Here is a 15,530-nt window from a genome sequence, read left to right on the forward strand (position 1 = left end):
TGAATGAATAATTTGACTACATTTATATATGCGTGTTAATAACTTTCCTTTGAGGTCACACTTTAATCATTTGAAGGTGCACAATAGTCATTTGAAAGCAGACTTTATGAATTTAAGGGAACTCATTTGAACATTACAGGGCATGAGATATTATTTGTTAGGAAACAAATTAGTGATCACTAAACTTTACCCTTGATATGTAATTTCCCATACTAAATATGTGGGTATGCTTCATGACTTTCTTTAATGAATCATTGTATTTCTTTACAGCATAACAGAGGTTGTTTCTTCTGGAAACCTTGTTGCAAAACAACTTCAGGAGAAAAGACAGAGAAATGCTCCCATGGAACAATTATCATTTGAAAGAACGTGATCGACGAGAAAACAAAACATTAAAAAGCGTTGAGTGTCAGCTCAAGTGCTGATTATGCATGTGATTATGGCACCAGTAGGAAGGAAGCATATGGGTTGTAGATACAAACCATAGCATGCATGTGCGACTGCTTTGCGAGATGTTAAAGATGAGAGGGGATGAAAATTGGATTAAATTGTGTGTGGCAGCTCACTGTAGGGAGGTAATTAGGGACAAACATTGAGACGCAGAGTCTGATCTCTCCTGCTGGAGGTTAAGTGAAATAGGAGCTGTGAGTCCCAGCGTCCCGGTGGCACAGTGATTAGAATTTCCTAATGTGGGGCTAATGGGATGTCAGCCGGGAGCAGAACCCCTACACAGAACCACTCATAACAACAAGTGGTCAAAGATCACGCCTGATTAAAGAGATAGCGAAGAGAAACAGGAGCACTTTGCCAGTGTTGATGAACAAGTTGACACTTTCGAGACATATGAAGCCTGACAATCAGCTGTTTTATCAAACCATTCTGGAATAGGAAGAGGGGAAGTGGGCCATTACTGTTTTGAAATTAGAGACATGATTGGGATGGGGAAAACAATGCTACTATTTTATTACTTGAAAATGCTTTTGCACAAATTCTTTATTTTACAACCAGCTCATTATAGGCAAACTCAAACATCAAGGAGTTGCAAATCAGCAGATTTATACATCATTAAGATGAACCACAAGATAAAACCAATTGTAGACAGATGTCTGAGTCATATTTCCAACTGATTTGAATGTATATGTTTCTACTATTACTGTTATTCTCCCTCCGCTACCACATGTTCATCCAACCCAGCCTCAACTTGCATATTTGATCAAACCCTGGTGAGGATGTGATAGTGTTGCTAGTTGCCAGTTGCCAGGGCCGGTGGTTGAAATAACAACAATAGCAGCGCAACTTGACTGCCAGCCCCTGATGATGAAACGACAGGGGGAAACAAAAGCAGCCCCCAGAGCTGCAGATGTTGACGCTGGAAGCTGTTTGTTGTATAGAGGTGTTTGAGCGGTAGAGGTTGTGTGCTTTTGTGTGAGTAATATATATTGGTGTGTGTGTGGGTGCATCAACACACACACACATGTACTTGCATGTTTCTGCGTGTGCGTGTACTGTACTGTATATCTGTCTGTGTGCATGTGTGTCAGTGCTGTGGCCCTGTGGCTATGAGGAACCCAGCTGGGAGGAAGAGTGAGTGCATTCATCCTGGCTCTCAGGGGCCGGGGGCCACACAGGTACCCAACGAGGGGATGAAAGGCTGCTCTGCAGATGTCACCCGCTGGGGTTCAGTGGCCTAGCCAGCAAATGTCATGTTTGGCAGCTGGCACGCTGCTGCTCTCCCACCAGTTGTTGGCAGAGGCGTCTTTTAAAGGATGCTAGAGTGGGATGCAAGCACCGGGAGCGCCCTAATGGGAGCAACATTAAAGAGAGTTGCTGGCTTCTGTCTGTCATAGAACATTAACCTTGTCCTGTTTCCTGCTTCTCTCGGGCAGCTGACGCATATACTCTCTCTCTCTCTCTCTCTCCCTCTCTCTCTCTCTCTCTCTCTCTCTCTCTTTCTCTCCCCCCTTCTCGCTCTACCCCCAATAACTTGCAAATGGGCACATGGATGTAGTTTTGCACACGGGAGTATACTCTTCATTGAGCTCAGTGTCTGCATGAGTATCTGTTTTAAGGGTCAGTTCAGAGAAATTATTTTAAAAAAAATGTGTCATGGTGGTAATTTGTCCAGGTTTCAAGGTATGCGTTTCCACCCCAATACAATGGAAGTGTTTGTAGTGGTTAAAGTATTGGAACATTATATAAATGTCTTTCAAGAAGGTCAGGTGAATTATAAATCTATTTTTTTGTAATTTTGGTGAACCAACCCTTTAAAAAACTGGCTAAACAGCTCAACTCTTGCCTTTTCTCAAACATTGTCTTGTCACAGTATCTGCTTTCCCTTGTTTTGACCAACACATGGCTGTAATGTGTCAAAGGTCACATGACTGGCCAGTGTTTTGTGGACCCTCCTGCTGTCCCACAGCTGAGGTCCCTGAGGTTACTTACACACAGAAATATCAGTCGCTATGAACAAACGCCACACATGGCTACACATTCAGATGCATACACACATGCACATTAACCATAAAGCTATTTTTTACCGTCCTTTACAAGACATTTCGTTTGTGTTATCAGAATAAGGTTAAAGTGGCTATAATATACAGATGCAGTTATTCAAATAGGCCTACATGTCAAGGTCTATATATTATCCAAAGTGTCAGCAAGTTAGGTTAAGCCTGTGTTCAAAGTGTGTACGATAGCAGAGTGGTGTGTATTTTTTTCCTGCTAGCCACACAGTAATTCCATTGGCATTGACAATACTATTCCAGTTGTTGGCCTTTGTGTTAATGTGCTCACCAGGGCCTGTACATGAAAATCCAATTTGTGCAAATGCTAAAAGAAAGCATTAAAGAAAGGTCAGTTTCTCACTGTCGGATTGCTGTTTAACAACACAGCAATCCTTCCATAAAACAAGAAAACGCATGGAAGAAAGCTGATACTTTTGTTTGTGCGTGTGTGTGTGTGTGTGTGTGTGTGTGTGTGAGACTGAGTGAGATCATTTTTTTGAATAATTTTCTGTCAAGTCACTAATAAGAAACATGCTGTATTTGGAATGAAGGATGAATCAGTGGGTTCACTTACTCAATCTACATGAAAGATTTTCCTGACGTTTCCATTGACGCTCCAATGACTTTATTTTCTTTACCCTGCCATTTAAAGTACATTTTAAGTAAAGGTTTGTGTTTTGCAACATCTGTAAATCATTAAACTGAATTTGAATCAGCATTGACAAATAATGTCCGCAATGCTATGTCCATGTATTCTAATATTTTAAAAGGTTGTGTTATGGTTCGCTCCATAACACAATCAGGACACGTTAGACATTAACAACTTATTAATAATAACTGCATTTCAGTTAAATGGTGAACAACAAAATACTTCTTTGTTATGCAACATCTGGTAAGCTGCACACCATGTTTTTAACTCTCACGCTGTTTTATTTGACTTCTAACAGATAAGAAGGCTCTTTGTAATTTGTCTTTCTCATTAGAATCTCAAAGCCACATTTCAGTTCACCCCTAAAGTTTTTCCCAAATTGATTCATAATTAAATTTAAGTCATAATTAAATCATAATTGTCTGATCCCGCTGAAGGAAACAGTTTATATTTTGGGAAATTCACTTATTGGCTTTCTGGCCAAGGGTTTTATATGAATAGACTAATGCCACTCTCATGTTAGTACACTAAATGTGAAGCTACGGCCAGCAGCCAGTTAGCTTTGCTTAGCATAAGTGTAAAAACGTCACTTTCCGGTATTACGGCAGGGTCATGTGCTGGACTATTTCTTGATCTCCAGGACTCTGGTATGTTCTAAGCGTGTTCTAAGTGTTTTAAGCGTATTACATATTACACATATTTTGTTGTCTTTGGACAGAGCCAGACTCACTGTTACCTCCTTTTTCCAGTCTTGATACTTAGCTCAGCTAATTACTGGCTGATGACAGTAGTTTCATATTTACAGCACACAACAGCCATGAGAGTGGTATTGATCGTCTTATCTAACAAATAATGTAAAAAGAAAGCTATGAGCCTATTTCCCAAACTGTTAAACTACAGGTTTGTAAACATAATGTTTGGAAATACAGGAGAAAAACAGGTTCATATTTCCAGTTGACCTAGGTCGAGAAGCACAACAATGTCAAGTTGTAATTATAGCCTAAAAATTTGTTAGACTGATTGGGCCTTTAAAGACCCATATGTGCTACAACAAGAACTGTGACACTCAGCTCAAACTACTCTGCTCTTTGCCTTAAGATGTACTAGTTCAACAATGTATGCTGACATTTAATACATACACATATGTACTTTGCGTGTACAAACACATAAACACACATGCAAGCACAAACAAACACACACACTCACACGTGCCAAGTGGACAAATCACACCCAGGGGATTTGGATGCATGCAATTAAGATTATGATCAATGACAAGTCAATCATGTGAGCCTGTTCTCCTCTCCCTTCCCCAACTCAGCAATTATTCTCCAGCTGGTGGGGTCTGCCCTGAACCATTGGAGGAGACATCATGCTCCTCTTTTTCCACGATTTCTTTTTCCTAGCGCCTCCACCCCTGCTCCTCCTCCTCCTGCTGCCTCTCCTTCTCACCCTCCCTCTCCTCACAGAGCAGTTTGCTTTGTCCCCCACTCCGCCTCTCCTCCGCCATCTCTGTGGAGCAGTTAGTTCTGTCAGTCAACTCTGACAGCTTGGAGCTTTTCAGCATTAGCCCCTGGCCTCCCAGCCTTGAGACTCCATGTTAGGTCAGATACCACCCCTGAACCCCCAACACCAATAAGACAGACGAGGAACTGGTTTAATGTTCCCCTCATTTGAACCTTCAAACTTCAAACTAACAGCAGAGAGGATAATATCAGAATCAGAATCAGCTTTATTGGCCATGTGTGTGTACAAATACATGGAATTTGACTGCGGTTACACGTTGCTCTCATCGTAGATATGTACATACTATATACAATAAACAAGATAAACATTAAAAAAAGACATTAGAGACAACAGAGTAGTCAGTGCAAGTGGTTATTTCTAATATGTGGTTAGTTCTGATACATTTGCGCTGGATATTTTACAAATATGGACAAACTTATTTTAGTTACTATTGTTTTCAGTATTGTCCCTTGAAAAAGCTACTGCTACTGTTGACCAGGCAGAGCTGTGTGGAATGTACACAGACAACAGCGGGAGAGGAGCTGCACCTGTTTTGTTCTTTTTTTATTGGCAGCCCAAATAGGCTGGATTTCACAGTATCTCAGGTACATTCGCTACTGTGCTACCAACTGCCCTGAATAATAGTGTTCTGTGTGGTTGTGTACGTTGAAGAGAGGCATGGGCTCGGCTCTGCCCATTATTCATAATAGAAAGGCTGGCGGTCCTGCCAAGCAGACCCATCGCTTCCGTGCTATCTGAGAGCAGATAAAGGAGGCAGGTGTGAGGAGGAAATTAATGTAAATCCATCAGTCTTCAATTAGAGCTTTGCTCACACCCAAAATAAAGACTCCATCTCAAACCAATAGGACCCCAGCTTTATTCACATCCCAGCCCCACCTGCACAACCACAGCAGCAGCAGCAGCCCTACTGTGTAAACATTCAGGAGCTATATAATGCAAGGTTTAATGATGAGAGGGCATGGGATGTGTGATATTTGCAGGTGCAGGGTGTTATCTAGCTCCTGAGCTGCAGCCGCGCTGTACACGGTTGTCCATTAGGCTCCCAGTGTGTGGCTGGGCTAATTCTGTGTGCCTCGAGGTGCAGGGTCAGAGACTCTCCATGGACTGTGGGCTGGGGGAAGAGCTGCAATTTAACCTAATTTGGTTCTAATTACAAAGACAGGAAGTCCACCTGCCACACATACGGCTGTGCTTTCCTCCCCTCCAAAGATTGGAGTCTGGAGAGAGGTGGGGGAGGGGATGAGAAGGGAGAGAGAAATAGCTTTTTCTTCTTTTATCTTGTGTTGTGTCCTTCTGTGTGGTACAACAAGCCCTGTTATCTCACATCATATACAATGTCGTCACAGCTGATACCAAACTGAATATTTTAAATATCTGCCTCAACAATAGATATTTGAAAAGCAAATAGCCCATTAGATAAGATATTTTAAGGAGCTCTGGGAATCTTACAAATGTTCACATGAATGCTATCTGACAAGAACCAAACGGTATTTTCTCAACAGATCCCTTAGAGCTATGCCAAACACTGAGTCAGCCTTGATGGTCTCTTGGTTTGCAATATGGGGAGATTTACATCTCATTGCTATTAGTTTCAGGAGTTTGGTTTATCTGGTGATTGCTGGGAGTGGTGTTAGTCATCACAGCTTGCCACAGATCATTTGTAGAGTTTGAACATGACGCTGGAGTTCTCATGTAACACATGACATCATCGTGATGAGGTTTCAGCAAAGCAAGGAATGAATTGGCGAATGAAAAAAGGGAGTATCGCACGCTGTAGTCCTTGTTCCTCCTGGCTTTGCTGCTAGCGTCATGTTTACAGCATTGTCTTCAACTCTTGGCTTTCAACCCAAACCCATTCGCCCTGACTGAAGATTAACATATTTAGTTTGCAAATATACTCTTCTATTAAAAAAAGGTGAAATCATTTAAATAGCTAAGTTATCATCAAACGTTACTCAGACACTATTTGGGGCTATAATCTGCTGCGGATTTGGGAGGTCATTGAGTATTTGATGGAAGATGTATGGGTTGACTTGAAGTAAACTATAGTGCCCATATTCATGGTAATGAAAGGACATGGACCCCCAGTGCAACAGTTTTTGGGCTATACAATGCAGGCGTATGACCCAGAGAAAAAACAATAACAATACAAGTTCAGAAACAGAATTGTTTATTGGCTGAGTACGTTGCACATACAAGGGATTTGATGAGGTGAAGGTGCATAACAATAAACATATAAATATGGTAGACAACAAATAGATAACAGTACTTTAAAACAAGTATATATAGCATACATCTTATATATATAAAATAAAAGGCAAGTGTATTTTAATAAGAAAAGAAAAGATGTGCAAGGGGGTTGGAGGGAAATTGAGAGTCAGTGGGGGTCCCGGGCTTTGTTCATAGATCCAATTCATTTGATTTGGTCTTTTCATGAAATGTTTTAACAAGTTTGGAAAATCCCCAGATTTATTCTTTAAAATCAACATGCAATGATTGGAAACATGCTAAGCCACATTAGCATTGTGTGGTGTTGTATTGCAAGCAGGAAACCTGTATTTGTTCTGACATCGTATATTAGTGTTGGCTATTGAACAATAATCCAAGGTGCTGATTATTTTTTAAATATTTAATTCAAAAGATGTTTTTAAAAAATGCAGCCATCCCTGTCCTCCGCTTTAACCTACATAGCTTTGTAACCTGCAAAGTCTACTGTGGCTTTCTTCCGTCAGGCCTTATCAGCTGACCAGATCCCCCAGTGGTGTTAATGGCATGCTCTGGGGGTGTAAAGCTCCCTAACAAGGAACTTGATTGTTCTGTTAATGTGTTACTTCCTGTTGGAGTTGCTGCTCCGGAATGGAGCTGAGTGGCCGGTGCCGGAAGAAATCCCCACATCAGAGCGATCGCAGGCCGGCCAGGGTTTCCCTTCGCCAGCCAGCGAGCCAGTCAGGCAGCTTCCACATGAGGAGATGGATTTCACTAAAGCAGTCTGTGTAACCTGACACTCAGTCGAAGGAACCTGGTGGTCCAAATTAAGTTTGGTCACATCACACAGAGGATTTTATACCAAGGAGTTTAGTCTTGATAGTAGTGCAGTTATACATATGAATTATTCAATTTACAGTAAATTATTATGATTTCTTAAGCATATTCAAGTATGTGCTTCACATTTAAACTTATTTTGTGAAGCCACATGACATTGGCTTCAGATGCATTATTTGTGTTATTGCTATGTGCCATATGAGCGTTAGCAGTAGTGACTGTTGCCACTATGGATTCCTCCAGCTTATTCCTCCACTTGCGGATTTACACTCTGTGCACAACTTTGATCTCAAGGTATTAAAGTCAGTAGTAACCCAACCAGGGTGTGAAGTAGAGCAGGGGCTTATGGGGCTTTACTCTACATGCAGGGAGCTATCTGAGACCAAACAGAGTCGGCATGGGTGGAGGTGTGGAAATGCACCGTGAGATTGAAAGAGAGAACGAGATAAAACAGAGAATATCTGGATGATCATGTGAGTAGCAGGCCAACTTGTGGAAGAGAAAGTGCTGACATGGCAATGTGCCTTTTTACCCACACAAGTCAACGGCCAGGGCAGCATCAGTAGTGTGAGCCTTGTTCAAGAAGCAGTGTCATCAGAACCGTAATCAGTGAGCACTGATATACAAGGGTGAAGAGTGGGAATAGAGCCGGGGGCTATTTGGAGAGAGAGGGCAAGCTCAAATTGCGGCACCGGCATCTTGTACGGGCACTTCCTGTGGCACCGCTCAGTTGCCACAGTGCTGGAGGCACATGCCGCGGTGCCGGAGGGAGGTGCCGCGGTGCCAGAGGGAGATGCCGCTGTTCCGGAAGCTGCCACTACTTTAGAGGCAGAATTTCCGATGGCACGTCTCAGGTGGCGGGGCGCTTACGAGTTGCCCCTCGTGTGCCACTAGTTTTTGAGGCATCTGCCTGTGTTAGAGAGAGCGGTGCCGCAACTTGCTTAAGGTCCTGGAAGGTATATATTATCAGAGCTACCAACTCTCACGGTTTCGCCGTGTGACACATGCTTTTGCATGTCTTCACACGCACTCACGCCACACAACCAATTTCTCACGGCAAAAATAAATTCTGATTTTGGACCGAGGCGCGTTCCTTCCAGCGCGAGTTCGTTCCAGACGCGTTCGTTCCAGACGCGTTCGTTCCAGACACGCGTTCCAGGCGCGCGTTCTACCCAGCTTTTGATCTCCTTCTAATACCTCATTTTTATGTTATTTTATGTATGTGTTGATCTATTGTTTTGCTTTAAAAGGCTACTGTTTAAGCACTTTATTTGTTGCACTTTGTTGTTTGATAATGAAAAATATTTTTCCCTAACTAATCTTGTGTCATTTTTTGCTGAACATAAATCATGAAGTGCTCTTAAGAATACAAGTATTGACAATATAGGTTAGGTTTCAGTTAAGAATTAGTTGAATACCATTATAATCAAAATGTCAATCAACCTACCTTGGTCAAATCTTAAACACAGGTCTATTAATTAGGCTATATTGTGGTACATAGACAGTCATTGAGGCACAACAATAGTTTTCTGGTTGAATATTTAGCTCAAGTCTAGAAGGCCGCTGTGGCAGGTATTTGTGGCCACAGCTGTCATCGCTGCAGGATAGATTCAGAAGATGTTTTGGCAACTGCCTGCCACTATGTGTGGCTTCTGGTGAGATGCACAGATGCACAGTTTAAGGATGTCAGTCGTTTTGCATTCATTTGCAAGGTTCTTTATCATTATTTTTAACGAGGCATCCAATACACGTACATTGTCCCTCTTGAACAAATAAAAAGAAAATAAATACAGTTTGTAACAGAAAGGGAAAATTAAGAGCAGAGAACAGCCCTTTCCCTCCCTGACAGAGAAAAGAGGGTGGCGCCAAAGAGGCAATCTAGGAATGGTCAAATATAATTTGAACATTTATATTTAAGACTGGGTGGAGACTGGGCGCCCAACGCCTACCTTTACCGGTTTGAAGGGAAACCTACGCTACAGAAGATATACACGTCAATGTTCAACGACAAATCTGGTAACCATTTAAATATTGATTATGTAAATAGTGTTGGTCATAAAACGTAGCTCATGGACATATCATATAATTCAAGCTCTCTATACACGTTCATAGACTGTATCAGATGATTCATAACAAGGCGATGTTATATTATGTACGGGCAATTTCTTTCACCAGGGCAACTCAAGGTTGTGATTCCATCCACACCTACTGTCCGCTGTACTGTTGAGAGTGTTGGAGGGAGACACTGAGGCCCATTAGAAGCCCATTGGTAGTAATGCTTAAGAAGATTAAAAAGCAAGGCCAATTAAAAAAATAACTTAATAATATCAGAGAAATATTTACTGTTGTTACAGTAAATATAAAAACAAGTTGTTGTAAACAAATGTCATTATCTCATATAAAAGACAATGACAAATAAGCATATTCAAATGTGGAACATAAACTAATAATGTTTGATTTCATATAATTTACAGGATGGCAGTGCACATATCATTAATATTACTACTACTAATTATTATTAGTTCTGTTGCAGTAGGATATTATGGATTGTATTCATTATAATAATAAAAACAAGCTTGAAAGTCTTTGTCTGTTGAGTTTAAACCAATGAATAAAAACCTACCTAAAGCGTTTATTTCTTCTGATCCAGAGAGATTAAATTAAAAAGAGAGATTAAATGCATTATTTAAAGACCAATAAAGACTTTGTACATAACTTGCAAATGCATACCTGGCTTATTTCTCAATTACAGCACAGTCAATTGATTTTTTTGGTCTGATTTAGTAAGGAGTTAAAAAAATGAATGGCTTGATTAAAATTGACAAAAGAATATCAATTATTATGAAGGCTGTATGACATTATTCACATTACAATACTTAAGTCGAACCAAAAAATGAATAGTCCTACATAATAAATATTAGATTTGGTTGGAGAATTATGAATGATGAGTTAAATTCGAGGTAGAGGCAGATATTTGATTCAATAGATATTCAATAGCCAGAATACCAATCTTTAATTTATTCAACCAATATCAAAACAGAAAATGAATGAACGGCTATGCTAACGAATTACAATGCACAGTGGATTTATAAATTCAGAAAAAAACATTTTAAAAGAGAAACATACCTGCATGTGTTTACTCCTGACAAAAGCGCTCACACAAAGGTAAACTCCCTCTTGTGGCCAAATGGGTCAATAACACTCATCTTCAATATGTGCAGAAATACTGGTTTCAGAAGGAAACCTTGCAAATGAATGCAAAAACCACATGATGGAAATGCTGCTTCTAGGGAGTACAACATTGACTACTGACATCCTTAAACTATGCATCTGGGCATCTCACCAGATGCCACAAATAGTTGTTTTTCTTTGTATTTGATTATTGTTTATTCAAGTGTCAAAATATTGTACATGGTTGTGGCAAGCTGCCACAAAAACTAGTGGCACCTGATGCCTGGTGCCACAGGAAGTGCCTATACGAGGTGCCGGTGCCACGATTAAGTTGTGGCAATGCCGCAAAGTTGTGGCAAGCTGCCACAAAAACTAGTGGCACCTTTAGTTGCCACTAGTTTTTGTGGCAGCTTGCCACAACAACTAGTGGCACCTCTAGTTGCCACTAGTTGTTGTGGCAAGCTGCCACGTTTTTTGTGGCAGCTTGTCACAAAAAACTAGTGGCAACTAGAGGTGCCACAGGAAGTGCCTATACGAGGTGCCGGTGCCACGATTTGAGCTTGCTCCTACTGTATTTGGAACAGAAACATCTGTATACACACACACTCACACACGTGCATACACACCAACACATCCTTACAAACACAGCCTCTGATGCACCGAAAAAATAGATAAAAAACTAAGCAGAAATAGTGATGCGTCTGGTGTGATTAGCTGAAACTCAGCACTGTTCTTAATTACTAGAAAGGAAATTGAAAGAGATCGTAGCAATAATAGCTCAATGCGTTAACATTTGAGCCTCATTTCCCCTGTGATCAGTGCATAGTTTATATGCTTCAATATGTCCAACTCCTGTTGGCATCCTGTTGTAGCTGCAAATAAGTAAATAAAAAGAAACTTGTTTAATGTGCCCAATTTGAGTCTTTTCCCCTCCAAGGCTCTAAAAGTCTGAGGAGGAAATCCATTCTGAAGTTATGTTATGAAACTTAATAACTGACCGACCATCTGATTCACACCCTATCTGTCCAAGACGTGGCACATATTTATTTCCAGCAAGTGATTGCATCAAATTTGTCCTGTTTTTAACTTTGTTAGAAAAAAAACATGCTTGGCGGATGCACGGCACACACTGGTGGCTGCAGGGAGCCAAAAGCACTTTATTTATGTTTGGATGGCAGCGGGCGCTCAGTTCTGCTTGGCACAGACAGTGTGCTGTGGTCTCTGGCACCTCCTTGCATCCCTCCTGTCCCCCCGACATACACTCTCCCCATCTCTGCTGGGCCTTTGTAGCGCCTTGTGTATTTGTGTGTATGTATGCATTTGCATGTGTTTGGAACTTTGCATGTACGCTGTGTGCTCCTGTTTTATATGTTCTTTGAACTCCAGTTGAGATATTTTCTACCCTGAATATCACATAAAAGAGACAGGCAGCTGCAGTGCCTTGTATCATTTTTTCATACACTCCTTTATCTGTACTTTTTCAGATAGAGTACTAGCTGCTTTAATTAAACATGAGAAGTTTTTCAGAAAGTGGTTTTGAAATTGAAACTAATCTCCAGTGCACCTAAGGTCATGGGACTGCAAAGCTCAAGAAGAAAAATGCAACATGAATTAAGATGAATACATATGCCAGTGGCTAATCTTTTACTTTGAGACTTTGCTACTTGAAACTTACTTAAGACGTCACATGCAGGGCATGAGTGACTCATGTAGTAATGCCAGCCAAGTGCAAATTCTAATCTTCCCTCAGCTCTGCTTATGCAGGAGAGAGCACTCTGCCAGGGCGTCCACTGAGCACAGCCATTCCAGAAATTCAAAGTTACAAGGTCGCTGTACATCTGCTGCCGGCAGAACCTAAAGTAAGCAAATATCCCCGGGTCTATGCCCCAACAATCTCATTTATTATTTTTCCTCCACCTTCCCAGCGCTTTTCATTTTACCTCAGGGAACCGACTGACCCTCACTTGGTATATAAATATATAATTTATATCTCATATATTTATAAACCAAGCAAGTCCAGCCACCTTAAAAGGAAGCGAGGCCTTTTTCCTTGTGCCGGAGCTCTGCGGAGTCTGTTGAGGCTCAAACCCAGGATCCGTAGCCTGGGTTTCCTCAGTCCCTGTAGCAGAGGGCTGGGAAGAGAGTGGTTCTGGTCAGGCAGGCAGGCAGGCAGGCCATCCGCGGCCAGATAACGGTTGATACTGGGACTAATTTGGTCATGTGCAGGGCTGCCGGATGACGAGGGGTTGATAAAGAAAACATGGCAGATAGACAGCTGGGCTGCTGGAGGAGGATGTGAACTTGCTGGAGGATTTTAAGCATCCTGAGCCGGCATGTCTGTCTGTCCATTCATCTGTCCACTCATTTGTCTAAAAAGTTATTAATGCATGATATAACAAAAATACCTTTCTTAAAGGGACGCATTTCTCTTTTTTTTAATATATTTTGGCTGATTAATCTGAGATGACTATATGATTTTTCAACATTTGTCCATTTTTCAAATGATCTCATTCACATCTCAGCACACAAGGGCAGCACATAGACCCCCACATATCACTAAGCCAGGCTAGCGGAGGAACTGGTGTGCTGGAAACATACTGTGAACATGAGCAGTCTTGGCCGGCGGAGTATGATTACGGAGCAGCAGCGCAGTTTGAGAAGGCCTGTCGGGGTCATATGGTTCTGACAGTCCTGGTCTGCTTAGGCTAACACAGAGCCTGTTGCCTGGCCTGGAGAGGGGAAAGACAGAGAGATAGTGTGTGGCGGTGTGTGTGTGTGTGTGTTTGGCTCCCGGAAGAGCGGCAGTGGCTCAGGACAGCAAGGAGGCTGCTGGGAAATGTCTATGTCACTGGTGTCACCCAGGCAAGGCAGATACACAGAGCAGCAGCCACGGACACTTTCTTGGCCCAAGTTGATCTGCAAACACATTGGTTACCGCGATCCCCCTTCTTGCACTTTCAGGCTTTCACTCTGCGTCCTCTCCCTCACTCACAGATGCTCTCTGTCTCTTCCTCTCTGACATCTACAGCTCTCTTGCTCCTTCTGCCTCTGTCAACAAAAACACACACTTTTATGTGTCTTTTTTTTTGTGGAAATTTTGAAATACATTCAGTAACGATGAAATTCCTCTCTCTTAAAATATGTCATATCATATCATACTTTAAATAATTTCCAGAAAAATCTGTTTAGATTATGTGTAAACATTCTTTAAAAAATTAGAAGAAGTAAAGACTGCATTATCTTCGGGTGTTTAGCTTTGAATCATTTCCATCCTCTATTCCTCCATTGTAATACTCTGTAATTCAGTCCAACCCCTTCAGTGCAGCGCAGGCAGAGGAACCAAATGCAGATAACTAGCACCCCCTTTTGAAAGTGCTCACTGGAACAGAAAAAATACAATCCTCTATCATTCTCTTTAAATCATGTCTGAGGTTCAGGAAGCAGATAGCACTGTCTCAGTTAAATGAGTGGATAGCGTGATGAGCTGAATTAGCGATTTATTGGGATTAAAATGTTTACCACAGGAGGTTGTTTTGGATGACCTTTTATGTACAATGTGTGTATGTGATGCTTGCTAGAGAAAACAACAGCTTAGCTTTGATTAATATGGATTAGGATTCTTACAACTCGTAATTTGCACACTGAACAAAAACATATTTGGTAAAACCATAATTCCTCTGAAATGTGAAAAAAACAAACACTGTAGAATATTTAATCAGAACATGTCTGGTCTTTTTTTTCTGTCTGAAATATGGACTAACTTGTACAACGATTACTTAATATCACATAAAATAACGTTACTTCTTTATTATGAAGCATAAATCAGCTTTCAGAGGAGTTAGTTAGTTAATCCTCGCCACGCAGAGGAGTCAGTATTAAAGCTGCCTACATAAAGTTGCCATGAGCAATATTGTGTGATTAAAACTGCAGTTTTAGAAAGTAAGTGCAACTCATTAAGCGGCTTAATGTGACCATTCTTCTCCTAAATCTCCATCCTCATTATTAAATACACGTGATAGCTGAAAGTATCTCAATATATCTGTATTTTATGATGTCATTTCATCATTTGATGTGATTTTGATTAGGTTTTGATCTTTATTTCTTTTTAGAACATCATACAGTTGTTTTGCCCTGCACATGCTTTTTTTTAAATATGTTTTAGTGTGAGACACAGAATGAATCTGCCTTGTTTAAAGCTGATGTGTTAACACCAGGGACAAAAATAGTACATCCATGCCTTTATTGTTCCATTCCTGACAATGTCTGATATGTTTTTTTTCATTATATTAGAGTGTAGACTAAACCAAACACAGCTGCTCATCAGTTGGTCTGAAGGTATTGGACAACTGTCAATTAATCTCCGAGCCATACGCATACTGTGACTAATATACCAGTCATTGTTAAGCCATCACAATACACATATACATGCATCTCGTCATTCATCTCCGTCCATCCATCCATAGATACACACTGTACACCCAGCCAGACACATTGCAGGCAGCTAGTCGGAGCCCCGGGAGTTTGAGCTCTTACACCAGAGAGCGGTGTGGGAGAGACCCGATAAGCAGCTCAGCCTGGATCAGTGGCAGCAGGAGGGGAGCATGGGCGCTCCTTACAACCCCTTCCTCAGTATCCTCCAT

The sequence above is a fragment of the Taurulus bubalis genome, assembly GCF_910589615.1.
Source record: "Taurulus bubalis genome assembly, chromosome: 1".
Lineage (NCBI taxonomy): Eukaryota > Metazoa > Chordata > Actinopteri > Perciformes > Cottidae > Taurulus > Taurulus bubalis.